The sequence below is a fragment of the Dermacentor andersoni genome, chromosome 1, assembly GCF_023375885.2.
Source record: "Dermacentor andersoni chromosome 1, qqDerAnde1_hic_scaffold, whole genome shotgun sequence".
Taxonomy (NCBI): Eukaryota; Metazoa; Arthropoda; class Arachnida; order Ixodida; family Ixodidae; genus Dermacentor; species Dermacentor andersoni.
Window position 1 is genome coordinate 41,682,713 of NC_092814.1, and position 6,470 is coordinate 41,689,182.

A 6,470-nucleotide genomic window follows, 5' to 3' on the forward strand; every position below is an offset into this window, starting at 1 on the left:
CTTCGTCGTAAATTGACGCCGCTCCGGTCTTAAACCTGGGCAGTAAAAATATGGCGCGCGACGCGACGGCGCTCATAAAGGCTACGTACACGTGAGCGCCGCGCGCCGTAAACGCTGGCGCGAAGGGAGAAGCAGCGCACGTCTTGCTCGCGTCTCGGCGTAAACACGGGAAAATGGGCGCGAGGAGGAGACGGGTGGATTAAATTTCGAGTCCAATGTGCAGAGTGCCGCAGCCGCTCCGGTTTTCCTGGGCACCCAACCCTGGGTCCTTTACCAAACGCAATGATGTATGTGTACGGCCATAAAAGCTGCGCGCTGCGCTGGCGTCGCCTTCCAAGGAACCGCTGGTATACGCACGCAGCTGTTTCCGGAGGAGGGGAAGTTGGGGAGAGAATGTTGCCGCTTGTTTATCCGGAGCGCCGACTGCGTATCTCCAGAAACTGCATTGGCGAGACGCCGGCAAGCCGTGTCTCCATTAGCCATGTGACGCGTACACAGCGTTCGGTCGGTGCCGAGAAGCGGACATCGGTAGTTCCGATGCAAGGCTGCAACGCTATATTAACTGCTGTGTACCACCGGTTGTATAGGTATAAAACTTTCTTCTCTCGCAACGTCAACATTTCGTTTGGCTACGCCTTCTCAGCACTGTTCCGCAACGTTGGCGTCGGCGCTGGGTATAACGTGCTTCCTTCCAAGAATGGAAGCTGAGAACCAAATACCGTGTAACGCCAGTGCTGTCTTAAGTGCGAAGCCTTGTACAGCAGGAGCACTCCACCTTTCACAACTATGGCGCTGTTATTCAATTTAGGAGCAGCACAAGCGGCAGGCACTAAAGGTGTCCACTTACGAACTCAGAACGGGCGTCGTTTCTGCAATGACGAAGTAGATGCCAGGTGATTGGCGACTCCGCTGTGCATTTCCGAGATGACTGTACTTGCGACGTCTTCCAACAAGGCAACTGCCGCACAGGTTATTGGGGTCACCGAGCTGCTGAGAGATTCTGCGTAAGAAATTCCCTGTTTTCCTTTAGCCGTCTGAGCCAAACCGTTAAGCGAAAGCAAATCTCATCTAACGAGCCTTCGAGGATACCGGTACTTTACACCACTGGCGTCGCTTGGTCAACTGAGGGCAACAATAACGCTCCTGCAAACAGAGAATTAAATATGTAACTTAGTGAGTGTTGCAATCATTTTCCTCCTCAGCTACAGTTGCCGTGCAAACAGAGTGCGTAACAAGCACTGATTAAACTGGTTATGTAAAATCAGTAACTATATTTTACAGCGAAGCTGTACATGGCTAGGGTTCCATGTATTTTTGTTCTCCGTGAAGAAAACTACCATCATCAATGGCCCATACCCTTGTAATCATTCATGCTCCCGTAAGCAATCAAAAAATACAATGACTCATAGCCCCGCAAGGCAGAGGCTACAAGCACTCAGGAAAGTGAAGCGAACAGAGCTTAACTTCGTTTTAATCATGCACACAACATACAGAACAGCATGTCGAAAACTCTCATCATCAGTGGCTCACACCCCCGTGAGCTATGGCTCATACCCCTGTGAGCAATGGCTCATACCCACGTAAACAAGCAAAAAATACAATGACTCATAGTCCCGTGAGGTTCATGGCTACTCACTTTGCGTGAATTAGCTGCGATGACACTACCCCTGTTGTCGTTGTCGGTGATTTCAATGTGGACTTGTCGGTACCGAAATGGGAGCGGTTTACGCCTTCCGTGTGGCAGACAGATATCCCTTGCGGCGCCACACCGATCCAGCCCAACCGACCACCCAGCGGCGTATGTCCATCGATTTGACATTATCAAAGAATGTGATTGAAGTTGCGAGTGAAATAATCACCACCGATCAAGACAATAAATGAGTCTGCGTACCTTTCATGACTATGACCACCCATCAAGACAATAAATGAGTTCGTATCTTTGTTAAACTTATGTGTCACCTCCGTGTCGTGTGCTAAACAGCTTCGCTGGTCAACCACCTTCACAGTGGAATGGCTCATGATTTTTTTCTCCTGTGCACCGCTTCGGGTCCTTATATATACTTTGTTTTTATTTTTCCTGCTACATTTGTGCGCGCGCGCGCGTGTGTGTGTGTGTGTGTGTGTGTGTGTGTGTGTGTGTGTGTGTGTGTGTGTGTGTGTGTGTGTGTGTGTGTGTGTGTGTGTGTGTGTGTGTGTGTGTGTGTGTGTGTGTGTGTGTGCGTGTGTGTGTGCGTGTGTGTGTGTGTGTGTGTGTGTGAGAGATAGAGAGAGAGAGAGGAGGGGGGGGTACTTTTGGGCTCGAGCGCCCTCTGTAGCTTTCTTAGGGGGGGGGTGCACAGCCCCCCCCCCCCGTCTCCCGGTGAGGCTGAAGCGTGCCTCCGGCCCCCTTAAATTGTCACTGCCACAGTTCTGTTATTCATATCGTTTGAGGTTTCTCTTGAGTTGTCTCTACCTTTTCACTTAAAATTTTATTGTGGCTAAAAGCTTACTGCATCGCTGTTGGTGCACCTTTGCATGGCTTTTAATTCGTACTCTCGCTTTATTTCTGCAAATCTTCAAAATAGGAGGACTAGCGCATTCGAAGTACCAGCACCGGCTACGTCATCCATTTTTTTCCCCTTCAATTGTTTTTTATCCCTACTGTGAACACCATGCACAGACACAATATACTGGCATGTATACACAGGACAGAGTTCATTATGTTTTGTTTTTTTTAAAGAGGGGGATGTAGCCAACTAACAATTCTTTCTAATGGTATGGATAGCTTATGCCCAGAGAATAAATATGTTCGTGAGTGCAGATTTTTGGGCTACCTGGTTCGTTGCAGTAATTGACGTCATAGCGCTGGATTCGCACGGAAAAGACGACAGGACGTGCGCTAACTACTAATTGATTTTATTTCAGAAGAGCATGGTACTTATACCGACAACACGAGTAGAAATCATCGCACGCGCAGCCCAACATCTTCCAAATAGGCGATTTCTCTTCTACTCAGAGCAATTGACGGGGCGCTGACGCAGTTAGCACCCTCTTTTACAATAAAGCTTGCTTCGACAATTTCCCGCGTAAGCTTATGCGTATTTCCAAGCATGACGGAACAATCCTTAAACAGTGGTTTACACCCGCCATCGTCACAGCGCACGGAGACATGCCCGTTTCGATAACAGTTCAGTTTTTGCTTATGTTCCCTTAATCTGTCATTGAGGCGTCTGTCTGCCCTATGTACACTTTGCTGCACGAGAAAGGGAAGTGATATACGATACCTTGTGCGCAGTGGACAAACGGCGGCATGTAATTCTTCGCGCATCCTTGGCGAGTCTTTCTAAACGGATCGGTGACCTTACATAGTAGGAGGTAGATGCCTCAATGATACCAGTCAATGAACCTCAGGAGAGAAGTTCATCTCCCCCGTCGCCCCGAGCCGTCGGTCGGAATCTCTTGAGACAGAGCAGCAGCAAGGGATTGACCGATGATGTACTGCTGGACATTGGGCTCTGCACGGCTGAGCAAAGCCTCCCAGGATTCTAGAGTGCGCGAGCTATCGTATTCAGTCGGACATGTCCGCACCATGTGGGCCCAATTTTCTGCCTAACACGAAAATTTCACTTTGACCTGAATACTCCTGGATGCCACTTGCTGTAGAGTATGGTGTTCGGAAAAATCCCCGTTTGTAATTTCCCCCACATAACCTCCTCTTCCTTACTGAGCATGCTGTCGGCTCCCGGGTAAATTTGTCGATTTAGTCAGTAGCGTAGTGTTATTTCCTGGCATGCGCACATTTCCTCTGTGTTGTTTATAGTTTTGGTGATTTAGGAGGTTCCGGGAGTCGACCGGTGAGTGAGACCTCGGGTGACCGAATGAGCGTCATCGTTCCCTCAAAGTTCCCGGTGAGCTAGTACCCAAACGATCAGAACCATCTCTCTGGGTCCGCCTTCCCTGTGTAATATACGCATGGCAGTCTGCGTCGCCCTCCCCGATTCGTATTTTTCTTACAGGGTTTTTGGAGTTGCTGATGACCACCTTGAAACCCCTTTGGCTGACGGCCAAGGTTATGGCCACTTCTTCAGCTTTTACGATCTTGACGCCACTTATTGTGAAGCACGCCATCGGGGTTCCGCCTTTTCTAAATGCCGCGGCCGCGTGTGCCGCTTTGCTCTCAAATTCTGCAGCGTCCGTATATAGGACGTCCTGTCGACCGGTATACCTTGCTTGTAATGCCTCTGCCATGTCTACGTCTGCCTTCGTGAAAGGCAGGGTTCATGTTTCTGGGTAGCAGAGAGATCTTTATATTGTCCCTGATTTGTCTCGGTATGTGTCTTGAGCGCACTTGCTCATGCTTGGGCTCATAGCCCATCTCTCTAAAAAGAGGAGATGATGAAGCTAATTAGGGCCCAGGATCAGACCTCTCAAATCCTGGCAGTCCAGAGGGCTCGCGACAGGGCCGTCAGGTTCCACCTGATGGTCCCCGAGTGGGCCTAGCCAGGTGGCGTGGAGTTTGCTTACGTCTATAGTGGACAAAATAAAGTTGTTTCACTCACTCACTCACTCCCCGTTTTAGATCCGAGTATCCCTTGATGCTGCATGGTAACGGCTGCCTCAATGAGCTCTTAAAGATTGTTCGATAACACTAGCTTCATAAATTTGTCAGTTTACGTATTCGCGGGAAGTCCGAGTGCGCCCTTGACACTTTTCGGGTTAATGATTTCGAACTTGTTCCGTTCCACTTTGTTGAGCTTGAAGTAGGGTGCCACGTACACTATTCTATGCTGATTACGAAGGCTTGCGCGAGTCTCAGGAGATTCGCCTCCTTCATCCGAGTGTGCCTGTTCGCTATTCATCGGATGAGACGACACGTCTGATTTGCCCTGGCTTCTAACCTAGCAAGCGTTTCATAATTCTTCCATTTCGCCTCAATACTCCACCCGAGGACGCGGATATTGTTGACCGCGGGGATCTCTCCGCCGTTGACGTAGAGGTGGATGCCCGCCTCACGCTTTTGGTACTATATCCGGCGTTGTACTTCACTGCATCTATTGTGTAGATCATTACGTACTTGGCAAAAGGTTGATACCAATTAGAGGTTTCACAATAAAGATGCTGGTGGTGAGAACTAGATTTTCTCTTGGCTTTGTGGGGGCACTTTGATTTGTTGTCTCAAGCAGTCCAAGACTGTCCGAGAAGCTGCGTGCGCTAAGGCAAACTGGGAGCCCGGAGCAGTCTGGGACAACAAATTGAAGAGGCCCAGTGCATGCATGCATAACGAATATAAGTAACAGCTGAAAATAGTACAAAGCACATCCAGTGAACGTCAATGTGGTTATCTATAAGACGTTGCAGATACAATCCTACGTAGCACAATGTATGTTCTCTGGACGTAAGTGTGGTTAATATGGATATATATTAGGTGTAATAGATATATCTACAGGACGTTGTGGACATCTATTAGATGTTACATATATCCAGCCCTGACAACCCCACAGCGTACAACTTAGATGTTCTGGACGCCTTTGCGATGAGCCATAGTACATCCACGCAACGTTTTCTGCATAAATCTGTATATCTGATAGATGCACTGAATGTGCAAAGTGTACCATATTAAGCACATCTAATGGATGTATCTAGCTACCTGAGATCGGCTTTCCATCTTGAGGAAGCCGATGTGTTTATGATATGTTGATGTTCGTTGAGCAGCCATGTATAAAAAACGTAGCACTTGTCAGTACACAATGCTGTAGCAGGCGACGCGTTCGAAGATTTAGCGCCAACTCAATGTCCTCTGCGCTGTTTGCGCATGTGCTGCGGACCTACAGTATCACTGCCAGCGCGAGCATCTCGCGTGTCGCGGAGCTCGAACTGCGCTCGTGCAGTCACCTTCAGATGTTCAATAACAGTGCCACAATAAGCAAACAAATGCGTATAACGTGTAGTTTTGTGGAAACCGCCGCGGCTGTCACATATCGATAGGGGGGGGGGGGGATGCAAACATACCTGTGTACCTCACATTGGGTGCTTGTGAAGGAACCCCAAGTGGTTCAAATTGATCCAGATTCCCCCACTACAGTGTGCCTCATAATAAGATCGTTGTTTTGGCATGTACCACCATCAGAAAGACCCGCCGCGGTAGCTTATGTGGCTGTGGTGTTGGGCTGCTAAGCACAAGGTCGCGGCATCGAATCCCGGCCACGGCGGCCCCGTTTCGATGGGGGCGAAATGCGAAAACACACGTCTACTTAGATTTAGGTGCTCGTTAAAGAACCTCAGGTGGTCCAAATTTCCGGAATCCCCCACTAAGCCGCGCCTCATAATCAGATCGTAGTTTTGCCAGGAAAAACCCCATTATAAAACCTCAGAAATAAAAGTAGTTTTGTGGGATTGGGCAGCCTTGGTTAATTCAGAATTTGTTTTTTAGTTTCCCATTTCTTTTGTACTTCTTGAAGGACTCGCTAGCCACCGCTTTAATGGCTACCGTA